The sequence below is a fragment of the Heterodontus francisci genome, chromosome 22 (assembly GCF_036365525.1).
Source record: "Heterodontus francisci isolate sHetFra1 chromosome 22, sHetFra1.hap1, whole genome shotgun sequence".
NCBI lineage: Eukaryota > Metazoa > Chordata > Chondrichthyes > Heterodontiformes > Heterodontidae > Heterodontus > Heterodontus francisci.
Window position 1 is genome coordinate 32,743,650 of NC_090392.1, and position 15,931 is coordinate 32,759,580.

Here is a 15,931-nt window from a genome sequence, read left to right on the forward strand (position 1 = left end):
TATTCCCCCTGCCCAGTCGCTGTGGTCTCTCTCTCGGGCACCGATACAGTCATCGATGTAATGGAAAAAGAGTTGGGGGAGAGGGGCCTGAGTCTGACTGGAACAAAGAATGTTTGACATATCCCACAAGAAGACAGGCATAACTAGGACCCATGCGGGTACCCATAGCAACACCTTTTACTTGAAGGAAGTGAGTGGAGTTGAAGGAGAAGTTGTTCGATGTGAGAAAAAGTTCAGCCAGGCAGAGGAGGGTGGTGGTGGATGGGGACTGGTTGGGCCTCTGTTCAAGGAAGAAGCGGAGAGCCCTCAAACTGTCCTGGTGGGGGATGGAGGTGTAGAGAGATTGGACATCCAAAGTGAAGAGGAGGTGGTGAGGACCAGGAAACTGGTAATTATCAAAATGACATAGGGCGTCAGAAGAGTCACGGACGTTGGCGGGGATGCTGCTCTGTCGGATGGTCAGTAATGAGGGAGCACTGCACTGTCGGAGAGGCAGTAATGAGGCAGCATTGCACAGGCAGAGTGTCACTGGGGATGGAGTGTTGCACTGTCAGAGGATCTGTACTGAGGGACTGCTTCACTGTCAAGAGGGGCGGTACTGAGGGAGTGCTGCACTTTTGTGGGACTCACTTAAAGGGTTTTTGGGATGTTCTGGGGTGTGGGGGTAAAAGGGTCTTTGGGCTGTCCTGTGAGGGTAAAAGGGTCTTTGGGCTGTCCTGTGAGGGTAAAAGGGTCTTTGGGATATCCTGTGAGGGTAAAAGGGTCTTTGGGCTGTCCTGGGGGTGAAAGACTCACTCAGTTGAAATGGAAATCTGTCTTTCAGTGAAGTTTCAGTCAGTGTCTCTGTTTAAACAGCTCCCTGAATCATGTACCCTCTGAGAGCCTGGAGCGGCAACTGACAATGTTGCAAATGCTGGTCTCTTTAATTAACCAGGACATACTTCAGAGTTAATAGAGAGTAGGTGATGGTCATTGCAGCCTGTATTCATGGGCTGAGTTTTTCCCCAGTCAAGCGAGTTATTTCTGGACAGCTGGTCAGTCGAGGAGGGAAGAGTGGAAACTGGGATTTGTACTGAATTGTGAATTAAAAATAAAACTGTTGTGGATCACAGACTGTCTCCTGCTTCCTGATTTTGGTGATTGGTTATTTACCAAAAGCAGAGGATTAATTTTGACCTCTTCAGGTGGGATAATAACAAAAAAAGTAATGTCTTTTTCGAACAGAAGCAAAGCTCCCGTGGGCTTTCAAGGTGAAATGGCTGAGTCACGCTGCAGACTCTCAAACTATGATTTCCCAGCAGTCTTTCTGGAATTGGAACTGCACAAACAATGGAAGAATGAGGTGGCAATGTGGACTCGGGTCACTTCCTAACCAAGAGGAAGCAAGCTATGGAGTCATCGAGCAATACAGCACTGAAACAGGCCCTTCGGCCCACCGCGTCTGTGCTGACCATCAACCACCCATTTATACAAATCCTACATTAATCCCATATTCCCGACCACATCCCCACAATTCTCCTACCACTTACCTACACCAGAGGCAATTTCCAATGGCCAATTTACCTATCAACCTGCCAGTCTTTGGCTGTGGGAGGAAACCCGAGCACCCGGCGGAAACCCACACGGTCACAAGGAGAACTTGCAAACTCCACACAGGCAGTTCCCAGAACTGAACCCAGGTCACTGGAGCTGTGAGGTTGCAGTGCTAACCACTGTGCCACCTCTGGACTTGGCTTTGGCTTTGCCAGGAAAAAATAGGATTAGAAATAAAGTATTTTTGGAACTGGACATTACTGACATGGATACTGAAGAGGGATTGCCAATTCTAATACAATTTATGGACAAGATTTGCAAACAAAATGATTTGTTGGAAGCCTATGAGGCATAGTCAACTTTTGAAAATTTTAAGAAGATGGGCAATCAGTCCACAGAAGAATATGTCATGGAATTTGAGAGGTTATATAAAAGACTGACAAAAAATCAATCTAGAAATTCCTGAGTCTGTGCTTGTTCTGAAATTGTTAGATTGTGCACAAATCTCACATGGATAGATGTTTTGGTTTATACAGGGTTCAATTTCATGATAAAGATTCTCTTTTTGAGCAAGTGACTGCTGCCCGAAAGAAATATTTGCGAAAACAATCGTTTCTGGTAACCTTCATGTCACAAATTGAAAATACTGCAGTGGCAGCACAGTGGTGCAGTGGTGAACACCGCAGCCTCACAACTCCAGCGACCCAGGTTCAATTCTGGGTACTGCCTGTGTGGAGTTTGCAAGTTCTCCCTGTGTCTGTGTGGGTTCCTCCGGGTGCTCCAGTTTCCTCCCACATGCCAAAAGACTTGCAGGTTGATAGGTAAATTGGCCATTGTAAATTGCCTCTGGTGTAGGTAGGTGGTAGGGAAATATAGGGACAGGTTGGGATGTGGTAGGAATATGGAATTAGTGTAGGATTAGTATAAATGGGTGGTTGATGGTCGGCACAGACTCGGTGGGCCGAAGGGCCTGTTTCAGTGCTGTATCTCTAAACTAAACTGATAGAGAATGGAGAACTCCATGATTACTGACTCTCTAAATCAGTGGGGACCCAGTCACTGATGCTTGTACAAAGAGAGAGATGCTGAAAGATGTTCTGAGCTGGGTTATACTTTTAATAAATTTGTGAATCGAAACAAAATACAAGATTGTGATGATAACCAAAAGCAAACGAATCCTAGAAATGCACAGGGAATGATTCATGGGTGTTTTGGAGGTGAATCTCAGTCTCATTATGCAAGGAATTGTCCGAAAACCAGGAATTGAGTATTTGAAGTAACTCATGAAATGGACGGTTCTGATGATGGATATAATAGGAATGAATGGTATGAAGGTATTTTATTAGTGACCGAAAACTTATGTCAAGCCATGAGCATCTTGGTTGCCAATTCATTCACAGAATCACAGAATTCTTACAGTGCAGAAGGAGGCTATTTGACCCATGTCTGCATTGGCTCTCTGAAAGAGCAACTCCCTCAGTTCTATTCCCTTGCCTTCTCCCCATAATCCTGCACATTCCTCCTTTTCCATTTAACTGTCTAATTCCCTTTTGAATGCTTCAATTGAACCTGCCTCCACCATGTTCTCAGGCAGCGCATTCCAGACCTCAACCACTCGCTGCATGAAAACATTTTTCTCATGTCACTTTTGCTTCTCTTACCAACTACTTTAAATCTGTGCTCTCTCGTTCTCGATCCTTTCACATGTGGGAACAGTTTCTCTCTATCTACTCTGTCCAGACCCCTCATGATTTTGAAAACCTCTAACAAATCACCTCTCGGCCTTCTCTTCTCCAAGGAAAACAGTCCTAACTTCTCCAATCTATCTTCATAACTCAAATTCCTCATCCCTGGAACCATTCTCGTGAATCTTTTCTGTACTCTCTCCAAAGCCCTCACGTCTTTCCTCAAGTGTGGCGCCCAGAACTGGACGCAATATTCCAGATGAGACCGAACTAGTGTCTTGTACAAGTTCAACATAATTTCCTTGCTCTTGTACGCTCTGCCCCTATTAATAAAACCCAGGATACTGTGTGCTTTATTAACTGCTCTCTCAACTTGTTCTGCTACCTTAAATAACTTATGCACAGGTCCCTCTGCTCCTGCATCTCTTTCATTCTATTGCCTCTCCATGTTCTTCCTACCAAAATGAATCACTTCACATTTCTCTGCATTGAATTTCAATTGCCACCAGTCTGTCCATTCCATCAACTTATCTATGTCCTTTTGAAGTTCTACACTATCCTCCTCACATTTCACAAAGTTTGCAAGTTTCAAGATTCATCTGCACACTTGGAAATTGTGCCCTGTATACCAAGGTCTAGGTCATTAATATATATCAGGAAAAGCAAGGGACCCAACACTGATCCCTGGGGACCTCCACTACAAACCTTCCTCCAGCCCGAGAAACATCCATTAACCACTAATCTTTGTTACTCAGCCAGTTTCGTATCCATGTTGCTGTCATCCCGTTTATTTCATGAGCTACAAGTTTGTTCAAGTCTGTTGTGTGGCACTGAATCAAATGTCTTTTTAAAGTCCATGTACACCATATCAACAGGATTGCCCTCATCAACTCTCACTATTACCACCTCAAAAAGCTCCAGCAAGTTAGTTAAACATGGTTTGCCCTTAAGAAATCCAGCTGGCTTTCCTTAATTAACTTGCATTTGTCCATGTGGCTATTGATTTTGTCCAGAATTATTTTTTCTCTAATTTTTCCCATCACTGAAGTTAAACTGACTGGCCTACAGTTGCTGGTTTTATCCTTACACCCTTTTTGAAAAAGGGTGTAACTTTTGCAATTCTCCAGTCCTCTGGCACCACCCCTGAGTACAAGGAAGACTGAAAAATTATGGCCAGTGCCTCTGCGATTTCCACCCTCACTTCCCTCATTATCCTTGGATGTATCTCCTCCGGCCCTGGTGCTTTATCCACTTTAAGTACAGACAGTCTATCTAATACTTCCTCTATATCAATTTTAAACCCTCTAGTGTCTGACTTGCCTCTTCTTTCAACATTGCCTGGGTTGTGTAAGTGTGAGGGGGCTGTATTAGTGTGAGGGGGCTGAATTACTTTGAGGGTCTGCAAATACAATACATCTACCGGTTTCCCATTAGCAACTCTGTTATATCCTCAAAGGATGCTAGCAAATGTGTCAAACACGATTTCCTTTCACAAAACCATGTTGACTCTGTTTGATTGCGTTAAGCTTTTCTAAATGTCCTGCTATTTCTTCCTTAATAATGGACTCTAGCATTTTGCCAAGGACTTATGTTAGGCTGACTGGTCAATAGATTCCTGCTTTTTGTCGCCCTCCCTTCTTGAACAGGGGTGTCATATGAGTGGTATTCCAATCTGTTGGGACCCTCCCGGAATCCAGTGAATTCTGGAATATTTTGAACAATGCCTCCACTATCTCTGCAGCCACTTTCTTTAAAACCCTTGCATGAAGGCCATCAGGTCCTGGCAATGTGTCTGCCTTTAGTCCCATTAGTTTGTCAAATACTTTGTCCCTCGTGATAGAGACTGTTACAAGATCTTTCCTCCCATTAGCTCCTTGTTCAGCAAAGGTCAGTGTAAAAAATCTAGCAAAGTTCAGGAGACCTAAACTGACCTGTAGATTGATCAAGGTTCAGGGATATTGAATTGTGTTTAGTTTCTCTTTACAGGACTGAGTTAATCCCCTACCATTTCCAGTTATATGGATGCCTAATAAATCTACTTCCTCTCAAATGAACGGACTTTTTTAATGTGATCAGGTATCCAATAGCAGTGAGCTGGGATAAAACTGTGTCAACAGCTTGCAAGTGTTCTTGGAGGTCATTATGTGAAGCATAAATGTCATCCATGTAAGAGTTAACATTGGGCAGGTATTTTAAAAGATTGATAACATGAGCAGAAAAAAAGGACGGGACTGTTTGGAAGTCTCTGGGGTAATCTAGTCCAACAGTATTGAAAGCCATCAGGGGCAGTCATTGCAGTCTTTTGCCAGTCAGATTCTTTAAATGGGTGAGACCAAAAACCATTAGCCGAATCAATACAAGATTTAATTTTTTCTCTTCTTATGCCAGAAAGAAGAGCAGTGGAATACTGCTGCTGGATAGTATTCGGCATTGAGACATTATTAAGGAATGTCAGGTTTAGGGACACCAAACAATGGTGAATTAGTTCAGAGGGCATTTTTATTAGGACACCTTGTTCCTCTAAATACCTAATAGTGTCGACTAGATCGAATTTCCCTTTATGATCCTGAATAGGCCACTGTTTCCTAGGCTTGTGCCAACCTGCAGCAAGAGATTGAGTTTGTCTATCTACCTTGCCGCAGTGATTCAGATGACGCTGTAGATAAGGGTAGTACTTGTTTAGAAGCTGTTCCAAGAGACCCTTATCCCCACCCCCATTTCTAGACAGGTGCAGTCTAGCTGTGCCTGAATATATGTTGTTCGGTCATCCTGGTCCATGGACACCTCCACAGGCCTGGACGTGATGTTAAGGAAGTGTTTAATATCAGGCTGTCCTATAATTCTCTTGCAAATTCTGATCACAAACCTCATTGTGAAGAAGCCATCTAATCCGAAACCCATGGCCACCACGCATATAGGGAGACCCAGGACCTACTATTCTACCATGGATACCCCCACCCAGTCATTCAGCCACCCAATTGGGCAGGCGTGTACTTTATCATTAAGGAATGTTGTGGGTCTGGGGGTATCAGTTTGATTATCCCACCGGATACATTCTATCCCTTCCTCCTTGGGGTCAGCCACAATAGTACCATGATCTCTAACTGAACCATCGGCATCAAAATCATCTATCTCAAAGACAACTACCTGATCTGCCTGAGGCAGTGGAATGGGATTCTGTAATCTACTGAAACAAGTTGATAGATCGTCCAACAGGAAAATTAAGCCAATCCCTTCAATATTAGCCATTATGTCTGAACAGAACCTGAACTCGGAGTCAGAATGTGTCAGGACCTAACCACCTAACTTAAAAACGCGTTTTATCCTTAAAAGATTTTTAATTAAATTTGTGCAGTAACTGTTTTTTTTTCTTTTTGGGTTAAATTGGGTTTTGTAGGTAACATTCCATTTTGTGATTGATCATCAGTGATGGTTCTTTGATGGTACCTTGTACCATCTCCTTCTGTCAGTCCGTCTATATCATTAACATTATCAACTAATTAGGACTATAGTTATCAGTATGGATCATGTATAGCCTCTCTCATTTAACTTAAAAGGCATTTCTGCTACACATTCTATTGTTGCAGGGATGTTCATCGATTTTTAACTTTACACTTAAAGGGAATTTCGATGAGTCTTGAAAACTGACCATTCATTCAATCTTTAATTCTGAAATGTATAATGTATTAATTATATCTAAATTCGACCTAATTAAGCCTATTATACCTGTATTTCATCACAAAATACAGTCACCAGGAAAGCAGAATTGAGCAAATTGATGGAGCTGGGGCTGACAAGTCCTCGGGTCCTGATGGACTTCATCCTAGGGTTTTAAAAGAGGTGGCTAATGAGGTAATAGATGCATTGGTGTTAATTTTTTAAAAATCAGTAGATTCTGGTGAGGTTCCATCAGAATGGAAAGTAGCAAATATAACCTCTCTATTCAAGAAGGGGCAGGGGAGAGGGAGGCAAAAAACAGGTAACTGTAGCCAGTTAGCTTGACGTCTGTCATGGGGAAGGCGTTAGAATCAATCATTCAGCAGGTTATAGCAGGGCACTTAGTAAAACTCAAGGCAATCGGGAATAGTCAGCATGGTTTTGTGAAAGGGAAATCATGTTTAACCGATTTATTGGAGTTCTTTGAAGGAGTAACATGTGCTGTGGATAAAGGGGAGCCCGCTGACATACTGCACTTGCATTTCCAGAAGGCATTTGACATGGTGCCACATAAAAGGTTATTGGCAAAATTGGTGTAGGGGGTAACATATTAGAATGGATAGAAGATTGGCTGGCTGGCAGAAAACAGAGTATGCATAAATGGGTTATTTTCAGATTAGCAGGACATGATGAGTGGAGTCCCGCAGGGGTCTGTGCTGGGGCCTCAAACTTTTACAATTTATTTCAATGACTTTGAGAGGAGTGATGGCATGGGAATTAAATTTGCAGACAGCACAAAGATAGGTAGGAAAGTCTGTTGTGAAGAGGACATAAGGAGGTTGCAGATCGATATAGATAGGTTGAGTGAGTGGGCAAAAATCTAGCTGATGGAGTATAATGTGGGAAAATGTGAAGTTGTTCACTTTGGCTGGAAGAATAAAAAAGCAGAGTATTACTTAAATGGAGAATGTCTGCAGAATTCCGAGCTGCAGAGGGATCTCTGTGTTCAAGTGCATGAGTCACAAAATGGCAAGTAATAAAGAAGGCTAATGGAATGCTATCCTTTATTTCAAGAGGAATTGAAAATAAAAGTAAGGATGTTATGCTTCAGTTATACAGGGCGTTGGTGAGACCACATCTCGAATACTGTGTGCAGTTTTGGTCTCCTTATTTAAGGTAGGATGTAAACACCTTGGAGATGGTTCAGAGGAGGTTGACTGGATTGATACCTGGAATGAGCAGGTTGTCATATGAGGAAAGGTTGGACAGACTGGGTTTATTTTCACTGGAGTTTAGAAGAGTGATGGGAGACTTGATTGCAGTTTATAAGATCCTGAACGGTCATGACAAGGTGGATGTGGAAAGGATGTTTCCTCTTGTGAGGGAGTCCAGAACTATGCGGCACTGTTTTAAAATTAGGGGTCGCCCTTTTAGGACAGATGAGGAGAAATAGTTGCTCTCAAAGGTTTGTGCGACTTTGGAACTCTGCCTCAGAAGGCGTTGGAAGCTGAGTCATTGAATACTTTTAAGGCGGAAGTAGATAGATTCTTGTTAGGCAAGGGAATCAAAGATTATCAGGGATAGATGGGAGTGTGGAATTCAGGACACAAACTGATCAGCCTGATCTTATTGAATGGCGGAGCAGGCTCGAGAGGCCAAATGGCCTTCTTCTGCTCCTAATTCGCATGTCCGTATGTATGTCTGTATGCTACCATCAAGCCAGAGGACCAACCTTGGTTCAATGAAGAGTGCAGGAGAGCATGCCAGGAGCAGCACCAGGTATACCTCAAAATGAGGTGTCAGCCTGGTGAAGTTACAACACAGGACTACTTGGGTGCCAAATGGCAGATGCAACATGCAACAGACAGGGCTAACCGATCCCATAACCAATGGATCAGATCTAAGTTCTGCAGTCCTGCCACATCCAGTGAATGGTGGTGGACAATTAAACAACTTACTGGAGGAGGAAGTTCCACAAATATTCCTCATTGATGGGGGAGCCCAGCACATCAGTAAAAAAATAAGGGTGAAGCATTTGCATCCATCTTCAGCCAGAAGTGTCAAGTGGATAATCCAAATCGGCCTTCCGCTGTGGTCCCTAGCATCACAGATGCCAGTCTTCAGCCAATCCAATTCACTCCATGTGATATCAAGGAATAGCTGAAGTCACTGGATACTACAAAGTCTATGGGCCCTGACAACATTCCGGCAATAGTACTGAGGACTTATGCTCCAGAACGAGCCATGCCCCTAGCCAAGCTGTTCCAGTACAACTACAACACTGGCATCTACCCGGCAATATGGAAAATTGCCCAGGTATGTCCTGCACACAAAAAGCAGGAGAAATCCAACCTGGCCAAAAACCACCCCCTCAGTCTACTTTCAATCATTAGTAAAGTGATGGAAAGGATCGTCGACAGTGCCATCAAGTGGCTCTTGCTCAGCAATAACCTGCTCACTGATGCTTAGTTTGGGTTCCACCAGGACCACTCAGCTCCTGAACTCATTACAGCCTTGGTCCAAACATGGACAAAAAAGCTGAATTCCAGAGTTGAGGTGAGAGCTACTGTTCTTGACATCAAGGCAGCATTTGACTAAGTATGGCATCAAGGAGCCCTAGCAAAACTGGAGTCAATAGAATCGGGGGAATACTCTCTGCTGGTTGGAGTCATACATAGTGCAAGAAAGATGGTTGAGGTTGTTGGATGTCAATCATCTCAGTCCCAGGACATCACTGCAGGAATTCCTCAGGGTAGTGCCCGATGCCTAACTATCTTCAGCTGCTTTGCCAACGATCTTTCCTCCATCATAAGGGCAGAAGTGGGAATGTTTGTTGATGATTGCACAATGTTCAGCACCATTCGTGACTCCTCAGATACTGAAGCAACCCATGTCTAGACGCAGCAAGACCTGGACAATATCCAGGTTGGGCTGATATGTGGCAAGTAACATGCGTGCCACACAAGTGCCAGGCAATGACTGTCTCAAACAAGAGAGAATGTAAGCCTCTCCCTTTGACAGTCAATGGCATTACCATCGCTGAATCCCCCAGTATCAACATCATGGGGGTCACCACTGACCAGAAACTGAACTGGACCAGCCACAGAAATGTTCTGGCTACAAGAGCAGGTCAGAGGCTGGGAATTCTGCAGCGTGTAACTCACCTCCTATTTCCCAATACCTGTCCACAAGTCAAGAGTGTGATGGAATACTCTCCATTTGCCTGGATGGGTGCAGCTCCAACAATATTCAAGAAGCTCAACACCATCCAGGATAAAGCAACTACTTGATTGTCTCCCCATCCACCACCTTCAACATTCACTCCCTCCACCACCAATGCAGCAGTGTGTACCATCTACAAGATGCACTACAGCAACTCACCTGCACTCCTTCGACAGCACCTTCCAAACCCGTGACCTCTACCATCTAGAAGGAGAAGAGCAGCAGATTCATGGGAACACCACCACCTGCAAGTTCCGCTCCCAGCCACACACCATCCTGACTTGGAACTATATTGCCGTTCCTTCACTGTCGTTGGATCAAAATGCTGGAACTCCCTTCCTAACAGCACTGTTGGTGAGCGGGCAAAAACTTGGTAGATGGAGTTTAATGTAGGAAAGTATGAGGTCATGCACTTTGGAAGGAAGAATCAAAAGGCAGACTATTTAAATGGAGAGAGACTCCACAGAAGTGCAGCACAGAGGGATCTGGGTGTTCTTGTGCATAAAACACAAAGTTAGCATGCAGGAGCAGAAAGTAATTAAGAAGGCAAATTGAATTTTGGCCTTTATTGCTGGAGATTGGAGTTTAAAAATAGGGAAGTCATGTTACAACTGTACAGGGTGTTGTTGAGGCTGCACCTGGGGTACGGCGTACAGTTTTGGTCCCCATATTTAAGAAAGGATATACTGGCATTTGAGGCAGTTCGAAAGAGAATCACAAGGCTGATTCCTGGGATGAAGGGGTTGACTTATCAACAACAGCTAAACAAGTTAGACCTTTATTCATTAGAGCTTAGAAGAATGAGGGGTTAACTTATTGAAACGTACAAGATTCTGAGGGGGCTTGACAGGGTAGATGTTGAGATGATGTTTGCACTAATGGGGGAATCTTGAATTAGGGAACATAGTTACAGAATAAGGGAACACTCATTTAAAACTGAGATGCGAAGGAAGTTCTGCTCTCAAAGGGAAGTGAATGTCTGGAATTCTCTACCCCAGAGAGTTGTGGAGGCTAGATCGCTGAAAGTATTTAAAGAGGAGGCAGATAGATTTTTGAAATATGAGTTCAGGGCTATGAGGAGCTGGCACAAAAGAGGAGTTGAGGTCTGGGACAGATCAGCAGTGATCTTATTGAATGGCGGTTCAGGGTTGAGGGGGCCGAATGGCCTCCTCCTGCTCCTATTTGGCAGCACAGTGGCGCAGTGGTTCGCACCACAGCCTCACAGCTCCAGCGACCCGGGTTCAATTCTGGGTACTGCCTGTGTAGAGTTTGCAAGTTCTCCCTCTGTCTGCGTGGGTTTCCTCCGGGTGCTCCGGTTTCCTCCCACATGCCAAAGACTTGCAGGTTGATAGGTAAATTGGCCATTATAAATTACCCCTAGTATAGGTAGGTGGCAGAGAAATATAGGGACAGGTGGGGATGTGGTAGGAATATGGAATTAGTGTAGGATTACACCCCTCCAGACATGACCTCCTAATCGAAGCATTTGAACTCTGCAAACATTCTGCTGGATCTGAACTGCCCTGTATACCAAGGCCAATTTGTATACTATATAAATTGGCATGCCCAGACTATGCAGAGGACTCCAGGTGGGGTCCAACCAGTACATTATATAGCTGCAGTGAAGCTTCGCCCCCATTATATAACTGCCTCTGTTACGCATTCTACTGCGAGGGTAATCACATTGTATGTAGCAACTCAGAAAAATAAGGACCCATTTGATCAAAATAAAGAGTTTAAAAACACAAATATGTGTCAGTGCAATTAGTAAATAATGAGAAATGAAATCCAGAAGTTGGCAAGAATCCCAAGTGGATGTCTTGGTGTGGTTGGGGAAGGGAATCTTTGTCAATGATGGCACACTGTGCATTAACACTGCAGCAGCTGCTGCACCTCTTACAGACTTAGTTTCTTAAGGGAGAGTTTAAAAAAAAGGGAATTGGATAATTGCATGAAAGGAGAGGCAAAGAAAAGCAGAGCTAAGGAAGTGGGCCCAAGTGGCAAGTCTTTCAAAAAACTGGCAATGGTACGATGGCCTGAATGGACTGGCGATGTGTTGTGCACTGCTGATCGTCCATGGCTGGGTCAATACCTCTGCAGCCTTGCGAAATGTCACAGTGGAATTGCATTTCAATGAAACAAGCACCACAAATCGATTAAGACTGTATAGTTTAACAATACTTGCAGCTTCCTCAGCTCAGCAACTGTATTGAGTTTCTGTAGTGTAGTGGTGATCACGTTTGCCGAACACGCAAAAGGTCCCCAGTTCGAAACTGGGCAGGAACATTTTCAAAACCAACCCAAACTTCTGAGCAAGAAATATGCAATCATTGACATTCCCCATTAACACAACACAATTTCTCAAAGCCCTCTTTCTCTTGCACATTGTGTGCACAATGCCTTGCACTCGCTCCTCTTTCTAGTCCTGATGCTGCAGAAAGTTGCTCAAAACCGAGCAGTGACACGTTATTTGGCTCAGATTAGAATAGAAACCTGCAACACGAGCTTGCTAAGTAACAGCGAATCTTAGTCTCATTTCAGACGAGGCAAAAGCACATCAGCAATTCACTTTCACCAGCTCCACAGTCGTTGAGACAGGGGCACGCTGCAATATTTTGACCCGCACTGTCCAATTACTCGCTGTCAGCAGCAAGTGGCGTCTGCTGCCTCAATCAACAGGTTACTGGCCATCTCGGGGAGGTAAAATAGAACAACCCGGGCCAAATCTCCCCATCAACCAAGCACCGGCTCAGCAAAACGTAGGCACATGATATCCGGGTCACTGAACCTCCGAGCAGCTCTTTCAGAACACCCAAGTGACTGAAACTTTCTTTGAGTTGCAATGATGAATCTCCGGTGGAAACAAGTTGGGGGAAATTGCTCCTCCTGAACATTTCTTCTTGGTTAAAAGGGGCAAAAATCCTTTTCAATTTAACCACTGCTGCAGCAGATTCTTGGTGTCTTAAGCACCTTGATAACCCAGCTCTTAACATGCAGCCGCAATTATGACAAGGGGTAAAGGTTCATGACACGCAGATGGGAAAAAGTTATTTAAGTTATGACAGTCGCTCACAGACTTATTAGCGTTTTGTTCAGTCAGTAACAGAGACATACCTGGATTTATTGATGCAGATTAACATAACTATTCAGCGTCACGCAGAGCCGCGAGGAGTACTTTGCCTCCCTTAAAGACGGACACAGCCGATTCTGTAACTGAAGCTAAGGAAACAGGCAGACCTGCCAAATTATCATTTTATTTTGTTCTTCATTCGGCAAGTAACAGGAACACAAACAAGGTGGCGTTGAAAATGAGATGCACTGCGGCTCCGCTCAATATCAAACCGCTCCTTCATGTTGAACTGAGGAAGAATATACATGAATAAAAGCAAAATACTGTGGATGCTGGAAATCTGAAATAAAAACAAGAAATTCTGGAAATACTCAGCAGGTCTGGCAGCATCTGTGGAGACAGAAGCAGAGTTAACATTTCGGCTCAGTGACCCTTCTTCAGAACTTGCAAATATTAGAAATGTCAAAGGTTAGAAGCAAGTAAAGCGGGGGTGGAGCAAAAGATAACAAAGGAGAAGGTGTAGATTGGACAAGGCCACAGAATAGCTGACCAGAAGGTCATGGAGCAAAGGCAAACAATATGTTAATGGTGTGTTGAAAGACAAAGCATTAGTACAGATAGGACTGTTAATGGACTGAAAATTGAACAGCAACAAGTACAAACAGGAAAAAAACCAGCGGGTAAGCAAACTGAACAAACTAAGATGAAATAAAATAAACATACAAAAAAATGTAAAAAATGTAAAAAAGAAAAATAACAAAAAATGAAAGTAAAATGGGGGCCCCGTCATGCTCTGGAATTATTGAACTCAATATTCAGTCCGGCACGCTCTCGTGTGCAGTGGTTCACACCGCAGCCTCACAGCTCCAGCGACCCGCTTTCAATTCTGGGCACTGCCTGCGTGGTGTTTGCAAGTTCTCCCTGTGTCTGCGTGGGATTCCTCTGGGTGCGCCGGTTTCCTCCCACATGCCAAAGACTGGCTGGTTGATAGGTTAATTGGCCATTATAAATTGCCCCTCGTATAGGGAGGTGGTAGGGAAATATAGGGAAGGTGGGGATGTGGTAGGAATATGGAATTCGTGTCGGATTACTATAAATCGGTGGTCGACGGTCAGCACAGACTCGGTGGGCCGAAGGGCCTGTTTCCGTGCTGTATCACCAAACTAAACTAATCGGTCAACGAGATGCTGTTTTTCGAGCTTGTGTTGATGTTCACTGGAACACTGAGGCAATCCCAGGATAGAGATGTGAGCATGAGAGCAGTGGGCAGTCTTGAAATGGCAAGCAACCGGAAGCTCAGGGTCCTGCTTGCGGACTGAGTCGACGTATTCCGCAAAGCGGTCACCCAGTCTGCGTTTGGTCTCCCCAATAAAAATGAATATACATGAATTGGATTTAGGCGCCAGTATCTTGCAAAACAAGAAGAAAGAAAAGCACAAATGCCATTAACTCTGAGTTTGCAAATGATTCACTGAAAAATTCTTTCATTTGCTGGAAAAGATGACTATTGTGCATCTGAAAATGGGCACCATGGAATTGTGTTGCATACTGACCTGTTTTCCTATATTTGCCTGTCATCTATGCAATTCAATTTGTGTTGGATATTGCTGAGAATCTCATTTCAAGATGAGGGCACAGATATTATTATAATCCTACAGAAAGCCTATAACCTGGAACAAATCCTGTGTTACATGGATTGCAACGTTTCGAGGGCTGTGCAGCTAAGGTGAGGAAGACGGGAATGATGTGTTTGATGATTGCGTGGAATGCATTGCAAACTTGGGTTACGTTGCTTGATTTCATTCTACACCTTGAAATTCAGAAGCAAGTGAGGGAGCAGGTGGAAACCAACAGCTGTCTCTGTGGAAGAGGGGACATGGCCTCCTAATCTAACCATTTGAACTCTGCAAACATTCTGCTGGATCTGAACTGCCCTGTATACCAAGGCCAATTTGTATACTATATAAATTGGCATGCCCAGACTATGCAGAGGACTCCAGGTGGGGTCCAACCAGGACATTATATAGCTGCAGTGAAGCTTCGCCCCCATTATATAACTGCCTCTGTTACGCATTCTACTGCGAGGGTAATCACATTGTATGTAACAACTCAGCAAAATAAGGACCCATTTGATCAAAATAAAGAGTTTAAAAACACAAATATGTGTCAGTGCAATCAGTTAATAATGAGAAATGAAATCCAGAAGTTGGCAAGAATCCAAAGTGGATGTCTTGGTGTGGTTGGGGAAGGGAATCTTTGTCAATGATGGCACACTGTGCATTAACACTGCAGCAGCTGCTGCACCTCTTACAAACTTAGTTTCTTAAGGGAGAGTTTAAAAAAAAGGCAATTGGATAATTGCATGAAAGGAGAGGCAAAGAAAAGCAGAGCTAAGGAAGTGGGCCCAAATGGCAAGTCTTTGAAGAAACTGGCAATGGTACGATGGCCTGAATGGACTGGCGATGTGTTGTGCACTGCTGATCGTCCATGGCTGGGTCAATAACTCTGCAGCCTTGCAAAATGTCACAGTGGAATTGCATTTCAATGAAACAAGCACCACAAATCGATTAAGACTGTATAGTTTAACAATACTTGCAGCTTCCTCAGCCCTGTAACTGTATTGAGTTTCTGTAGTGTAGTGGTGATCACGTTTGCCTACCAAGCAAAAAGTCCCCAGTTCGAAACTGGGCAGAAACATTTTCAAAACCAACCCAAACTTCTGAGCAAGAAATATGCAATCATTGACATTCTCCATTAACACAAC

The 15,931-nt window shown here is 43.9% G+C and overlaps 2 non-coding genes across 2 annotated transcripts; both read left to right on the forward strand.

Annotated features, from left to right (window-relative positions):
• Positions 1-12,310: 12,310 nt before the first annotated feature.
• trnav-aac (transfer RNA valine (anticodon AAC)) lies at positions 12,311-12,383 on the forward strand. Its single transcript has one exon. It is a non-coding gene; the product is annotated as a tRNA-Val (tRNA).
• Positions 12,384-15,791: 3,408 nt separating this feature from the next.
• On the forward strand, positions 15,792-15,864 carry trnag-acc (transfer RNA glycine (anticodon ACC)). The gene has a single exon. It is a non-coding gene; the product is annotated as a tRNA-Gly (tRNA).
• The last annotated feature ends 67 nt before the right edge of the window (positions 15,865-15,931 follow it).